The following is a 17,693-nucleotide window of genomic DNA, read 5'->3' on the forward strand; positions in this document are numbered from 1 at the left end:
TTGGACAAGTCATAACCATCACTTGCAATCTGGCCAAGTCCAATATCCCTGAAACTTTCAAAGGAGTGGTGTTTGTCATTGAGTTCTTGTCGGACAAAACAAGTAAGTTTTTTTCAAATTCCTTTACATTTTATACTAACTTGCTGTTTTTTATGAATCAGGCACCTACACTAGAATTCAAACCATTGCCGGTTCACTTCAAGTATCACCTTCCATTCAAGGACCAATTCCATGCCGTTTGATTTTATTTATGTTAATAAAAAAAATAAAAAAAAAAAGAGAGAAAGAAAGATACTAAACATGGAGAAAGGTGGAGCTTCACAAAGGTTGTTTGTGTGAAGCCCCACTACGAGGCGCAGAAGCGGAAGGCATAGAAGCGGGAGGCATCGGAGCGGAAGCCATCGGAGCGGGAGGCATCGGAGCTAGAGCATTCCAGGCCTCAATACTTGGCCAAGCGCTGGATGACTCAGGAAAAAGGTGCCTCTGGAGATAAGACGCAAGCCTTTGACGGTCACTGTGAATTCGACCCTCAGATTCTTGCAGCTCATCAAGCTTCCTCTTCATCCCCGACGAATAGTTATTTGCAAGCACATGCAAACTTCTATTCTCGTACTTAAGCTGCTGGATCTCTTGCTTAAGTCTTTCCACCTCGGCCATCAACGATTCCACTTGGCGGGACCGAGCAAGCAGGCGTTGGCCCATGTTGGACACAGAACTCGCACACTGAACACTAAGTGCGAGGGACTCTTGAACGGCCAACTCATCGGACCGTCCTGACAGCAGCCTACTATCTTTTGGAGTGAGGAGGTTTTTAGCTACTATTGTAGCTATTGTGGCGTCCTGCATCACAGAGTCTTCACCTGAAAGAGGACCGTTAGAAGATAAAAAAGAAGGCCGCCATACATTACCTTGACGGGGCGCAACCGGATCGCTGCTGAGACTCAAATCTAAGCTAAGGTTCGATGAGTTTGCCATTTTTTTTTTCAAAAGTGTTCAAAGAGAAGGGGTGGATGGAGTTAAAATTTCACAAAGGGCCGGAGTCGAGTTTCAGGAATGGGAAATCTTCAGAGTGTGTATGTTGGGGTGATTGATAGCTCAATAAAAAGCCAAGACGACGCGTCCACCGATTCAAAGAGCCGGATTTTCCGGCGTAATTTAGGCGACGCCCCCTCGGCTTTTCAAGAAAACGCGTTCAACTTTGTCAAAAGATTTCTGACAAAGCTGAAAACACGTGGAGGCCATCATCGCATCTACACATCTTTAGCCGACAAGCGCAAAGTTCGGCGACGCTTTCTCTGCTTTTCAGAAGACGCGTGCAGCTTTGTCAAAAGCAGCCGCATCTGCACTACCACGTGTCGTTCAGAAATCGAAGGGGCGTCGTTCAGAAATCGAAGGGGCGCCTGCTCAGAAATCGAAGAGGCGTATTCAAAGATCGAAGAGGCGCCACTATTTCAAAGAACCGGATTTGCGGGATCAAAACGTTTGTCGACAAGGGTAAAAAGTACCACCACTTGATATTATCTCTATATATGTCGACCTTCGTCTTTTATGGCAGGGCAAACCTGAAGAAAATGCCCAACTCTCCCTCACCTCTGAGGGCGCACTCCCAGCAAAGCCTTTCAAAATACTCAATTCTTTCTTCTTCCCCAAAGATGATACCAGATGCCTGGAGTACATATGACCCAGGAGGAAACGGCGGATTGAAGCATGTGCTGATTCATTCACCGCTTCTTCAAAGCAAAGGTATCTCATATCATCAAGGTCAAAAGCAAAAGTATCTCATATCATGCTCTTTCCCTGTCTTTTTCTTTGTCCTTGTTCTTACTTGCATGGCAAAGTAAAAGAAGCAATCAGCCGGCACTTGGAGTCAGTCTTCCGATCTGGAGCCAACTGCCTGGAATCTATTCCTGATTGCTTACCTAGCGTTGCTCTCGAGTAGTCATCTTCAACGGTTGTTACACTTCCAGAGAAGGGACCACTCCTGCAAAGATTGAACAAAGAAACAGATAACAGGAGGAAGCTCAGACCTTTGGGGGAAACCAAAAGAACCATCCTGCTGCCCAGATCAAGAGTAGCACAAAGGAAAATCAATGATGGGCGGAAACCAGTTCAAGAGTAAGCCTATGGAGTCACTATGATCAAAGCCTCAATGCAATTACCAAGGAGAAGATAGAATTTACACTCCATAACCAGATTTGCGTCCCTAAACTCTTCTCTTTGTTAATTACATTCTGCCATGTTTAGTATGTTTAAATTGCTTTTTGTGTGTTTACTTATGTTTTGTGTGAATCTATGCTTAAAACATTGAGGACAATGTTTGATTTAAGTGTGGGGGGGGTAACTAAAGTGTTTTGATGCAAATTCGTAGGGTTTTATCCACCATAACTTCTAATGTTGTTCCTTGCTATTTTAAGGTGTTTTTAAGTTGTTTTAGAGTGTTTTAGTGTGTTTTGTTTTATAATTCGAAAATCCCATAAAAATTTGAAAAATTGTTTTGAAAAACCCAAAAAGAGTTGTTTTAAAAGTCGTTTTTGTGTGTTTGTGTCTTAGGGTACCTTCCAACACAATGATAAGGATTTGGTTTATAATTGCATGATGGTTAGAAAGAGTTATAAACATAGAGAAAAGTTTGATTTACTCTTGGTATATGCTTGGTTATGGTTATAATGTATGACTTCACATGCAATCATAAAAGAAAAATTCGTTTTTGTAACATGCTTGAAGGAAGAAACTCAAACAAACGCTACATCCCTGTGAGACTCGAGCCATTACTTTCTTTGGAGAGTTATTTTCTGTGATTCTTTATTTTCTAAAGTTGTTGCATGATCTCATTATTCCTTGCTTGGTTGCTACTTAGAATGCAATTATATCATGATAGAACTAAATGCTAGAACTCATGCCCATTTCATTCAAAGCATGTTATTGATTTGCATAACACATATTCAAGAAGAAGTTGTGTAGTGACCACCACCATAGCCAAATAGCCTTACTTCCCATACTTCGTATATGTTGTAAGTTTTAACCCCGTTGAGCCTTGTTTAGCCTTTATTCTTTGTTTACCCACATTTTTCTCACCTAGCCTAGTTTAGGACAATCCCCACCCTTGTTCTTAAAAGATAGTGAGCATGACTTAATTGAATTCCTTTTGAGTTACATTATGAAAGAAAATAAGTGTGGGGGAGAGAATGTTTAAGTGTTTATGTTTTGAGATTCAAAAGAAAAGAAAAAGAAAAGAAAAAAAAAAAAAAAAAGAAAAAAGAAAGAAAGAAAGAAAAAAGAGCTTAAAAAAAAAATGAAAATAAGTGAAAATGAACTCACGAGCGTTGATGGTTGAAGAAAGGGTCCAAAAAAAAAATGAATATGGCCCTAAGTTCTGTGTAATTCCCCCTTGGGTGATCAAAGTTGACTTCTGCATTCTAAAGGAAATTCTAAGTGCCTAATTCAATACTTTGCTCACTTTTGCTTGAAGAACGTTTGTTATCCTTACCTTTCATTTTTAGCCAATTACCCCAAGCCCCGTTACAACCCTTGACTTCTATATTGAGTGTTATGTATTTCAATTGTGGAGTTTGAACTTGGTATGAGCTTATGGTGTCACTGGTTCTCGCGTCTAAGTAGTAGCATTCCATTCATGAGATCATATCTAAACATGCTTATTAACTCCAGAAAATGCTTTCCTTATTATAACATATGTGAGTGTTCGTCTACATGTTTACATCAATCTTCTCACATATACCTAGTGCAGGGTGTGTAGTCAGAAAATCTGTGTGAAAAACGAGAGTACATCTAGTAAGAAATTGAGGGAATTCTCTAAGGCATGTTACTACATTCAAAACATGGTTTTAAATGCTTAATTGTGAACTAGTATGTGGTGACTATGATTAAGAATGTACTTAAGTGTAAAGATGGCTCAAATCTGTGAGAATAATGATTTTTAACTTGTCATGTGCATTGGAAGTCCCTGATACGATTGTTGGAAGGTGTAGGTTGTGTTTTGTTCTTTTTGTTTTGTTTTTCTGTTTTGCTCGAGGACTAGCAAAAGCTAAGTGTGGGGGTATTTGATAGGAGCATATTTATGCGACTTAAATGGCTTGTTCTCGTACATTTACGTTATGTTTCTTTAGTTATTTTAGTACTTTAAGCTATTTTCGTGTGTTTGTAGGTCCAAAGGGCTAAAGGAGCAAAAATATGCATTTTGGAGACTTTTGGAGCACTTTTGGGCTAAGGACGGATAGCTTATGCTTGAAGCCAAAGTGTTGGACGAAATTGAAGACCTAATTGGAGCCAAAGTGTTGGAACCTTGTTCTCTTTAGTTTTAGGACATTTAAACATTTCCTAATCCCAATCATGCCATGCATAACACACATCCATTCTAACACATTGTCATTGCACATGCATTTCCTTCATTAGTTAACCCACATGCACTTATCACTTATCATCACCACATATCATATCACTTAATCACTTATCACTTATCATCACCACTTAACCACTTATCATATCATAACCACATATCATATCACTTATCACTTATCACTTAACATAACATCCACCTACTTCACCTACAACATCCACCTACTTCACCTACAAATGACATAGCCATATGTTCCCTCCACTACTCCTATAAATACCCTTGCATTCATTCATTCATGGACATCTCATTTCATACACAACACACCATTTTTCCATTTCCCTTGTAATCCAAACACCATTTTTCCATTTCCCTATTAATCCAAACACCACTCCCCAAACCATTCACACCATCAAACTATCCTTAGACCTTGTGCTACAACAACGAGGAAGAGAAGAGTGCCTAAACGTTCATACAATTCAAGTTTGAGTTGTTGGAATGTTTAGGTGTTTCTTTGATTTCAATGTTTAAATTCAATTCTCTTTGTTTGTACGTATGAGGAATGGAAGAGAAGAGTGCCTAAACGTTCATACAATTCAAGTTTGAGTTGTTGGAATGTTTAGGTATTTCTTTGATTTCAAAGTTATAATAAACTAAACCCCCTTTAGCTAGGGGGTGATTCGAAATATATGTTTATGCTTGCATTTTGATTTGATTACTTCTAATTGCATTTCATAAGTTGTTGATTCAATTTGTTTAACCGTTTGATTGATAACTTATTTATGTATGTTTATTAAGAATGCGCGCTTAATTTTCATGCATGAATATGACGCTAGAATATAAGTGATTTTCACCTAATCGTTATGAACTTATATTCACAAGTAGTGGAGGTTGCTTATAAACAATCGCGTTAAATGAATTCTTGGCACGAGTTTCATGCTCATCATAGTAACGAATGCCTCGTCAACACTTATAGTTTTCATAATGCTTAATGATCTTTGATTGTATCTTTATTGTGCTGTTCACGTAAAGGACTTTTGGAGAATGTTGTGAATTGCGTTGCGCTAACCCATCCAATTCATTAACTTAAGGAAAACTTGACGGTTAATTTAAGCGGACCTAATTAACCCGGGGTGATGAGTTTCATAATTTATTGAAATGTAATTGGAAATCTTTTTATTATGCAAGTGTAACATATGTGGAGATGACCCCCTTAGCTAGCATTCATCCATTCTATTTCATCAATTTCAAATTTACATTCTGTTTTAATTTGTTCATTTAATTTAATTTTGTCAAAACCTAAATCCCCCTTTACTTTATGTCAAATTAGTTAGAAATCAATTTAGTTTGTGTTTTTAACAGTTTTGAGTCTTTTGAACTTGTTAGAATCTGTTTAGTTTATGTTTTAAAGTATTTTTGAATTCTTTGAGTCTAGTTTAGTGTTTTATATTGTTTTTACATTTTTAAGTCAGTTTCCAAGAGATTAACAATCCCTCCTAATCCCCGGTCCAGAACGATCCCTACTTGCACCTATACTACAATTTGACAAAAAGAGGGTTTAATTTGTGCGCGTATAAAACTTGCATCAGTTAGCGCAACGCAATTCACAACATTCTCCAAAAGTCCTTTACGTGAACAGCACAATAAAGATACAATCAAAGATCATTTAGCATTATGAAAACTATAAGTGTTGACGAGGCATTCGTTACTATGATGAGCATGAAACTCGTGCCAAGAATTCATTTAACGCGATGATTGCATACGACAACCCAAAACATTCCCCACAAGTCCCCTACATGATTGCATAATAGAGATACAAGCAAGAATCATTACGCTCTATGAAAACTATAAGTGTTGACGAGGCATTCGTTACTATGGAATACGCATGAAACTTATGCCAAGAATTCGTTTAACGCGATTGTTTATAAGCAACCTCCACTACTTGTGAATATAAGTTCATAACGATTAGGTGAAACTCACTTATATTCTAGCGTCATATTCATGCATGAAAATTAAGCGTGCACTCTCAATAAACATACATAAATAAGTTATCAATCAAACGGTTAAACAAATTGAATCCACAACTTATGAAACGCAATTAGAAGTAATCAAATCAAAATGCAAGCATAAACATTTATTTCAAATCCCCCCTAGCCAAGGGGGGTTTAGTACCTCATACGTACAAAATAAAGAGAATCAAAGAAACACCTAAACATTCCAACAACTCAAACTTGAATTGTATGAACGTTTAGGCACTCTTCTCTTCCATTCCTCATTCGTACAAAACAAAGAGTATTGAAGTTAAACATTGAAATCAAAGAAACACCTAAACATTCCAACAACTCAAACTTGAATTGTATGAACGTTTAGGCCCTCTTATCTTCCTCTTCGTTGTAGCACAAGGTCTAGGGATAGTTTGATGGTGTGAATGGTTTGGGGAGTGGTGGAGGAATGGAAGAGGAGTTGTGGAGATGGAAGGATGGTGTTTGGATTGTAAGGGAGAGTCACGGCAAGGGTGGTTTATGGTCTACATTTCTACAATGGATGAGTGAGTATGAGAATGAATGAATGAGTATTTATAGGTGAAATGGGGGGAACATGACAGCTAGGTTGCATGTGCAAATGTTGGAATGGTATGTGTGTGCATGTGAAATCTGCCAAGATGGGGGAAAATATGGAAAATGGAAATGTATGAATGTGCACGGCTAGGTGGAGTGTGTAAGGGAATATGTGGTGGATGATTAAAGTGCATGTGATTAAAGAGTGGGAATGCATGTGGGTGGAAATCTGAAAATGCAAAAGGGAAAAGCTGGAAAGGCAAGGGAACCCACGACATTGAAGGTTTTGTGCATGTGGAGTGCTTGATTGAATGAGTAATGGGACATGTGGGGTGGCTGGAACAAAGGAGGAAACACGGCATGGGTTGTTGTTGAATGATTATGGGCTGAATGGTTTAATTAATGGGAGTGTATGTTTGAATGATTAAAGGGACATGTGGGGGTGGAAATGATGAATGAAATGCATGTGAATGACAGCTAGATATGTTGATGAATGCATGTGACTTGTTTGTGGTGAGTGAATGCATGTGCAAAGCTGGAAATGCAATGGGAACTCACGACATTGAGTGATTTCTGGTTGTAAATGCATGTGTTTGCATATGATTGCTGTTTGTGTGAAGTGTGTGTGAATGCATGTGGATTAAAGGTGTTATGTTAGGTGATGGGTGCATGTTAAGTGATAAGTGATATGATATGTGGTTATGATAAGTGATAAGTGATTAAGTGATATGATATGTGGTGATGATAAGTGATGATGATAAGTGATAAGTGATATGATATGTGGCGATGATAAGTGATAAGTGATTAAGTGATATGATATGTGGTGATGATAAGTGATGATGATAAGTGATAAGTGATATGATATGTGGTGATGATAAGTGATAAGTGCATGTGGGTTAACTAATGAAGGAAATGCATGTGCAATGACAATGTGTTAGCATGGATGTGTGTTATGCATGGCATGATTGGGATTAGGAAAAGTTTAAATGTCCTAAAACTAAAGAGAACAAGGTTCCAACACTTTGGCTCCAATTAGGTCTTCAATTTCGTCCAACACTTTGGCTCCAAGCATAAGCTATCCATCCTTAGCCCAAAAGTGCTCCAAAAGTCTCCAAAATGCATCTTTTTGTTCCTTTAGCCCTTTGGACCTACAAACACACGAAAATAGCTTAAAGTACTAAAATAACTAAAGAAACATAACGTAAATGCACAAGAACAAGCCATTTAAGTCGCATGGATATGCTCCTATCAAATACCCCCACACTTATCTTTTGCTAGTCCTCGAGCAAAACAAAACAACAAAAGAACACGAAACTAGACAAAACGAACAAAACACCACCTACACCTTCCAACAATCGTCTCACGGATTTCCAAAGCACATGACAAGTTAAAAAAATCATTAGTCCCATAGATTTTAGTCATCTTCACACTTAAGTACATTCTTAATCATAGTCACCACATACTATTTCACAATTAAGCATTTTAAAACCATGATTTGAATGTAGTAACATGCCTTAGAGAATTTCCTCAATTCCTTACTAGAATGCACTCTATTTTCACACAGATTTTCTGACTACACACTGATGCGAGAATTATACGCACACAAATTAAACCCTCTTTTTGACAATTGTAGTAATGATATAAGTAGGGATCGTTCTGGACCGGGGATTAGGAGGGATTGTTAATCACTTGGATTTGACTCAAAAACGTAAAAACACAATATAAAACACTATACTAGACTCAAAGAATTCAAAAATACTTTAAAACATAAACTAAATTGATTTCTAATTAAATTGAACAATAAAGTAAAGGGGGGATTGTGTTTGGACGAGATTAAATTAAATGGACAAATTGTAATTAAAGGCAAAATGTAAATATGAATGTGATGAAAATATGGATGATGGAATAGCCAAGGGGTTCTTCTCCACACATGTTACACTTGCATACAAGATTGATTCTCAGTTGGTCTTTCGATAAATTATGAAACTCAACGCCCCGGGTTAATTAGGTCCGCTTAAATTAACCGTCAAGTTTTCCTTAAGTTAATGAATTGGATGGGTTAGCGCAACGCAATTCACCACATTCTCCAAAAGTCCTTTACGTGAAAAGCACAATAAAGATACAATCAAAGATCATTAAGCATTATGAAAACTATAAGTGTTGACGAGGCATTCGTTACTATGATGAGCATGAAACTCGTGCCAAGAATTCATTTAACGCGATTGTTTATAAGCAACCTCCACTTACATTCTTAATAAACATTCATAAATAAGTTATCAATCAAACGGTTAAACAAATTGAATCCACAACTTATGAAATTCCAACGAAAGTTAATCAATTCATATTGCAAATATAAACATAGTTTCGAATCACCCCCTAGCTAAAGGGGGTTTAGTTCCTCATAACTTTGAAATCAAAGAAACACCTAAACATTCCAACAACTCAAACTTGAATTGTATGAACGTTTAGGCACTCTTCTCTTCCATTCCTCATACGTACAAAACAAAGAGAATTAAATTTAAACTTTGAAATCAAAGAAACACCTAAACATTCCAACAACTCACACTTGAATTGTATGAACGTTTAGGCCCTCTTATCTTCCTCGTTGTTGTAGCACAAGGTCTAAGGTGAGGTTTGGGGGATTATGGAAATGGATAAGGAGTGGTGTTTGGATTATAAGGGAATGGATGGGAAGCTCACGGCTAGGGAAGGGAGAATGTGTTTGTAATGTGTTGTGTATGAAAATGAGATGTTTTTTTTTGAATGAATGAATGCAAGGGTATTTATAGGAGTAGTGGAGGGAACATATGGCTATGTCATTTGTAGGTGAAGTAGGTGGATGTTGTAGGTGAAGTAGGTGGATGTTGTAGGTGAAGTGGATGTTGTAGGTGAAGTAGGTGGATGTTGTAGGTGAAGTAGGTGGATGTTGTAGGTGAAGTGGATGTTGTAGGTGAAGTAGGTGGATGATATGTTAAGTGATAAGTGATAAGTGATATGATATGTGGTTATGATATGATAAGTGGTTAAGTGGTGATGATAAGTGATAAGTGATTAAGTGATATGATATGTGGTGATGATAAGTGATAAGTGCATGTGGGTTAACTAATGAAGGAAATGCATGTGCAATGACAAGCCATTTAAGTCGCATAAATATGCTCCTATCACACACCCTACACTAGTTATATGTGAGAGATTGATGTAAACATGAAAGACTAGTATCTCACATATGTTATAACAAAGAAAGCATTTTCTGGATTTACGATAATGACATGAATATGATCTCATGAATGGAATGCTACTACTTAGAATGAGAACCAGTGATTCCATAAGCTCATATCAATTCCAAACTCCACATTTTGAAACACATAACACTCAAGATAGAAGTCAAAGGGGTGTAACGGGGCTAGGGTATTGGCTAACAATGAAAGGTGAAGGATAAACAAACATTCTTAAAGCAATAGTGAGCAAAGTATTGAATTAGGCACTTAGAATTCCCTTAAGAACGCAGAAGTCAACTTTGAACACCCAAGGGAAAGTCACACAAAACTTAGGGCCATATTCAACTTTTTGGACCCTTTCTTCAACCATCAACGCTCGTGAGTTTATTCTTACTTATTTTCACTCCTTTTTTTTTTTTTCTTTTCTTCTTCTTTTTCTTTTGAATCTCAAAACATACATATAAACGTAAGAACAAACTTTTACTCCCCCACACTCATTTTCTTGCATAATGTAACTCAAAAGGAATTCATTTAAGTCATGCTCACTATACTTTAAGAACAAGGGTATAGGAAAGTCCTACTCTAGGCTAGGTAAGGGGTGATGTGGTTAGCAAAGAAAATAGGCTAAACGAGGCTCAACAGGGTTAAAACTAATATATACGAAATATGGGAAGTAAGGCTATTTGGCTATGGTGGCACTACACAACTTCACCTTGATATATGTTATGCAAATCAATGTCATGCTTCGAACTCCGCTATCTGCCCAATTTGCTTTTCCAGAGTAGTAAGTAATTGAAAAATCGTATCATTATCATTTGAATTACCTACATTACTTTGGGCAGGTTGTGGTGGCTGCATAGGCGTTGAATAGAACTCCTCATACGGCTGCCAATATCCTTCTTGTTGAGCCTCATTGTCTTGATTTTGTAAGCCCTGCACCAAACAAATTAATTCATCAAGCTTTTGATTATAATTTATTGACGAACTTGAGTTTGGTTGGGCATATTGAATATGAGGTTGTGGTGGCTGCCAATATCCTCCTTGTTGAGCATTTTGAGGTTCCCACCACATAGAGTTTGAATGATCACTCCAATCCGAATTGTAAGTATTGGAAAACATGTTATTCCTTGATTGAAGATTCAATATATCAACTCTTTGCATTTGAGACCTTTCCATGAGTTGTGACAAAAGAGAAGCATTATCAAGTGCCATCTTGTTCTTAACAAACAAAATAATAAAAAAAAAAACTAAATCTAAAAGACAATACAGAAACAAACAATCCAAGGGATTAGCAAATTTTCTAATCCCCGGCAACGGCGCCAAAATTTGATGCGAGATTTATACGCACACAAATTAAACCCTCTTTTCGTCAAATTGTAGTATATTTATAAGTAGGGATCGTTCTAGACCGGGGATTAGGAGGGAATGCAAATCTCTTGGAAACTGACTCAAAAACGTAAAATAAAGTTTAAAACACTAAACTAGACTCAAAGAATGCAAAATTAAAGTTTAAAACACTAAGACAAACCAAAAACTCAAAATGCTTTAAAAAAACACAAACTAAAATGATTTCTAACTAAATTGACATTAAAGTAAAGGGGGATTTAAGTTTATACGAAATTAAATTAAATGAACAAATTAAAACAGAATGTAAATATGGAATTGATGAAATGGAATGAATGGATGATAGAATAGCTAAGGGGTTCATCTCCATACATGTTACACTTGCATAATAAAAAGATTTCCAATTGCATTTCAACAAATCATTAATTCTCAACGCCCCGGGTCAATTAGGTCCGCTTAAATTAACCGTCAAGTTTTCCTTAAGTTAATGAATTGGATGGGTTAGCGCAACGCAATTCACAACATTCTCCAAAAGTCCTTTACGTGAAAAGCACAATAAAGATACAATCAAAAATCATTAAGCATCATGAAAACTTTAAGTGTTGACGAGGCATTCGTTACTATGGAATACGCATGAAACTTATGCCAAGAATTCGTTTAACGCGATTGTTTATAAGCAACCTCCACTACTTGTGAATATAAGTTCATAACGATTAGGTGAAACTCACTTATATTCTAGCGTCATATTCATGAATGAAAATTAAGCGTGCACTCTCAATAAACATACATAAATAGGTTATCAATCAAATAGTTAAACAAATTGAATTCACAACTTATGAAACGCAATTAGAAGTAATCAAATCAAAATGCAAGCATAAACATTTATTTCGAATTACCCCCTAGCTAAAGGGGGATTAGTTCTTCATAACATTGAAATCAAAGAAACACCTAAACATTCCAACAACTCAAACTTGAATTGTATGAACGTTTAGGCACTCTTCTCTTCCATTCCTTATATGTACAAAACAAAGAGAATTAAAATGAAACATTGAAATCAAAGAATCACCTAAACATTCCAACAACTCAAACTTGAATTGTATGAACGTTTAGGTCCTCTTCTCTTCCTCGTTGTTGTAGCATAAGGTCTAAGGATAGTTGGTTTGGGGGAATGGAAGTGTGGAATGGAGTGAGGAGTGATGGAAATGGAAAGATGGTTGGTGTTTGGATTAGTAGGGAGGGGGGACTCACGGCTAAGGAAAGAATGGAAGTGTTTGAGGGGTGTTGTGTTGTGAATGAGATGTTTTGAATGATGGGAATGCAAGGGTATTTATAGGAGGAGTGGAGATGTATATGGCTATTTGTTTAAGGTGTTTGTGTGGAGGAATGATGGAGAATTGCATGTGGAATGGCTGCAATGATGAAGAATGAAAGCTGGAAAATAAAAGGGAAAGCTGGAAATCTGAAAATGCAAATGGGAATCCTGAAATGCAAAGGTGGCCACGGTTTTGAGTGTGTTTTGTGTTGGAAATGCATGTGAATGCATGTGAATGTTGTTTGTGTGAAGTGTGTGTGGGTTAAAGAGTGAATGGTGGTGTAATGATGAAGTGTGATGGCTGAAAATGTCAAGGGAAATGCATGTGATTGCATGGCAAAGAATTTCAGGATGCATGTGTGTTGAATGATTTCTTGGTGAGGGATGTGGAGTGGTTGAATGTGGTGCAATGATAATGTTTTGTGGCTGAATTGGTGGTGGAATTATGATGGGAGTGCATATGATTAAAGAGTGGGAGTGCATGTGGGTGAATGTGAAGGGAATGCATGTGTTGAATTGGTGGTTGAATGATGAAAGAATAAGTGAATGATTATGATAAGTGATAAGTGAATGATTATGATAAGTGTATGATATGTTAAGTGATAAATGAATGATATGTTAAGTGATAAATGAATGATATGTGGTGAGTGATAAGTGAATGGAAGTGATAAGTGATAAGTGAATGGAAGTGATAAGTGATAAGTGTATGATATGTTGAGTGATAAGATAAGTGGTTATTGATATGTAGATGAATGAATGATATGATAAGTAATAAATATATGATATGTGGTGATGATAAGATAAGTGTATGATATGATAAGTGGTGAATGAAGGAGTGGAATGTTGGAATGTTATGCACGACTAAGGATATAGGAAAGGTTTAAATATCCTAAAACTAAAAGGAACAAGGTTCCAACACTTTGGTCTTCAATTAGGTTTTTAATTTCGTCCAACACTTTGGCTCCAAGCATAAGCTATCCATCCTTAGCCCAAAAGTGCTCCAAACGTCTCCAAAATGCATCTTTTTGCTCCTTTAGCCCTTTTGGCCTACAAACACACGAAAATAGCTTAAAGTACTAAAATAACTAAAGAAACATAACGTAAATGCACGAGAACAAGCCATTTAAGTCGCATGAATATGCTCCTATCAAATACCCCCACACTTATCTTTTGCTAGTCCTCGAGCAAAACAAAACAAAAGAAACTAGAAACAAAACAAAACGAACAAGTAAAACACAACCTAAACCTTCCAACAAACGTCTCAGGGATTTCCAAAACACATGACAAGTTAAAAATCATTATTCACACAGATTTTAGCCATCATTACACTTAAGTACATTCTTAATCATAGTCACCACATACTAGTTCACAATTAAACATTTAAAACACATTTCGAATGCAGTAACATGCCTTTAGAGAAATTGCTCAAATCCTTACAAGATATGCACTCGTTTTTCACACAGATTTTCTGACTACACACCCTACACTAGTTATATGTGAGAAGATTGATGTAAACATGTAGACGAACACTCACATATGTTATAACAAGGAAAGCATTTTCTGGATTTACGATAATGACATGAATATGATCTCATGAATGGAATGCTACTACTTAGAATGAGAACCAGTGATTCCATAAGCTCATATCAATTTCAAACTCCACATTATTGAACACATAACGATCAAGATAGAAGTCAAAGGGGTGTAACGGGGCTAAAGGTGTTGGCTAACAATGAAAGGTGAAGGATAAACAAACATTCTTAAAGCAATAGTGAGCAAAGTATTGATTTAGGCACTTAGAATTCCCTTAAGAACGCAGAAGTCAACTTTGAACACCCAAGGGAAAGTCACACAAAACTTAGGGCCAAATTCAACTTTTTTGGACCCTTTCTTCAACCATCAACGCTCGTGAGTTCATTCTTACTTATTTTCACTCTTTTTTTTTTTTTTTTTTTTTTTTTTTTTTTTTTTTTTTTCTTCTTCTTTTTCTTTTGAATCTCAAAACATACATATAAACGTAAGAACAAACTTTTACTCCCCCACACTCATTTTCTTGCATAATGTACTCAAAAGGAATTCATTTTAGTCATGCTCACTATCAATTAAGAACAAGGGTGTGGACTGTCCTACACTAGGCTAGGTGAGGATAATGTGGGTAAACAAAGAATAAAGGCTAAACAAGGCTCAACGGGGGTAAAACTTACAACATATACGAAATATGAGAAGTAAGGCTATTTGGCTATGGTGGCAACTACACAACTTCATCTTGATATATGTTATGCAATTCAATGTCATGCTTTGAATGAAACGGATATAAGTTCTAGCATTTAGTTCTATCATGATACAATTGCATTCTAAGTAGCAGCCAAGCAAGGAATAATGAGATCATGCAACAACTTTAGAAAACACAGAATCACAGATTATAACTCTCCAAAGAAGGTAATAGGTCGAGTCTCACAAGGTTGTAGCGTTTGTACGAGTTCCTTCCTTCAAGCATGTTACAAAAACCAATTTTTCTTTTATGATTGCATGTGAAGTCATACATTATAACCATAACTAAGCATATACCAAGAGTAAATCAAACTTTTCTCCATGTTTATAACTCTTTTTAACAGTCATGCAATTACAAACCAAATCCTTATCATTGTGTTGGAAGGTGACCTACGACACAAACACACAAAAACAACTTTAAAACAACTCTTTTTGGGTTTTTCAAGACAATTTTTCAAATTTTTATGGGATTTTCGAATTTTTTAGTCAAAACACACTAAAACAGTTTAAAAACATTTTTAAAACAGCAAGGAACAACACTTGAAGTTATGGGTGATAAAATTCAACGAATTTGCATCAACATACTTAGTTACCCCCCCACACTTAAATCAAACATTGTCCTCAATGTTTTAAGCATAGATTCACACAAAACATAAGTAAACACACAAACAACAACTAAACATACTAAACATGGCAGAATGTAATTAACAAAGAGAAGAGTTTAGGGACGCAAATCTGGTTATGGAGTGTAAATTCCCTCTTCTCTTTGTTGATTGCATTGAGGCTTGATCTTGATGATTCCACAGGCTTACTCTTGAACTGGTTTCTGCCTATTGTTGATTTTCCTTTGTGCTACTTCTTGAACTGGGCAGCAGGATGGTTCTTTTGGTCTCCCCCGAAGGTCTGAGCTTACCCTTTTGGTCTGTTTCTTTGTTCAATCTTTCCAATTCGTATTGAAAAGGGTTGGAGGATAACTCAGCCTATGTTTGTCTCCACATGCTTCAATGTATCATTTTCACTTGCCTTACTCGCTCCCCTTTGTAGAAGTGGTCCCTTCTCCGGAAGTGTATCAACCGTTGAAGATGACTACTCGAGAGCAACGCTAGGTAAGCAATCAGGAATAGATTCCAGGCAGTTGGCTCCAGATCGGAAGATTGACTCCAAGTGCCGGCTGATTGCTTCTTTTACTTTGCCATGCGAGTAAGAACAAGGACAAAGAAAAAGACAGGGAAAGAGCATGATATGAGATACTTTTGCTTTTGACCTTGATGATATGAGATACCTTTGCTTTGAAGAAGCGGTGGATGAATCAGCACATGCTTCAATCCGCCGTTTCCTCCTGGGTCATATGTACTCCAGGCATCTGGTATCATCTTTGGGGAAGAAGAAAGAATTGAGTATTTTGAAAGGCCTTGCTGGGAGTGCGCCCTCAGATGTGAGGGAGAGTTGGGCATTTTCTTCAGGTTTGCCCTGCCATAAAAGACGAAGGTCGACATATATAGAGATAATATCAAGTGGTGGTACTTTTTACCCTTGTCGACAAACGTTTTGATCCCGCAATTCCGGCTTTTTGAAATAGTGGCGCCTCTTCGATCTTTGAATTCGCCTCTTCGATTTCTGAGCAGGCGCCCCTTCGATTTCTGAACGACGCCCCTTCGCTTTCTGAACGACACGTGGTAGTGCAGATGCGGCTCCTTTTTACAAAGCTGCACGCGTTTTCTGAAAAGCAGAGAAAGCGTCGCCGAACTTTGCGCTTGTCGGCTAAAGATGTGTAGTTGCGATGATGGCCTCCACGTGTTTTCAGCTTTGTCAGAAATCTTTTGACAAAGTTGAACGCGTCTTCTGAAAAGCCGAGAACGCGTCGCCTAAATTACGCCGGAAATTCCGGCTTTTTGAAATGGTGGACGCGTCGCCTTGGCTTCTTATAGAGCTATCGATCACCACAACAAACATACTCTGAAGAACTCCCATTCTTGAAAATCGACTCCGACCCTTTGAAAATTTACTCCATCAACCCCTATCTTTGAACACTTTTGAAAAAAATGGCAAACTCATCGAACCTTAGCTTGGAATTGAGCCTTAGCAGTGATACGGGCGCGCCGCGTCAAGGTAACGTATGGCGCCCTTCTTTTTTATCTTCTAACGGTCCTCTTTCAGGTGAAGACTCTGTGATGCAGGACGCCACAACAGCTACAATAGTAGCTAAAAACCTCCTCACTCCAAAAGATAGTAGGCTGCTGTTAGGACGGTCCGATGAGTTGGCCGTTCAAGAGTCCCTCGCACTTAGTGTTCAGTGTGCGAGCTCTGTGTCCAACATGGGCCTACGCCTGCTTGCCCGCTCCCGTCAGGTGGAATCGTTGATGGCAGAGGTGGAAAGACTTAAGCAAGAGATCCAGCAGCTTAAGTACGAGAATAGAAGTTTGCATGTGCTTGCAAATAACTATTCGTCGGGGATGAAGAGGAAGCTTGATGAGCTGCAGGAATCTGAGGGTCGAATTCACAGTGACCGTCAAAGGCTTGCGTCTTATCTCCAGAGGCACCTTTTTCCTGGGTCATCCAACGCTTGGCCAAGTATTGAGGCCTGGAATGCTCTAGCTCCGATGCCTCCCGCTCCGATGCCTTCCGCTTCGATGCCTCCC

This window comes from Pyrus communis, chromosome 11, assembly GCF_041283825.1.
Source record: "Pyrus communis isolate YQ-2024b chromosome 11, ASM4128382v1, whole genome shotgun sequence".
NCBI lineage: Eukaryota > Viridiplantae > Streptophyta > Magnoliopsida > Rosales > Rosaceae > Pyrus > Pyrus communis.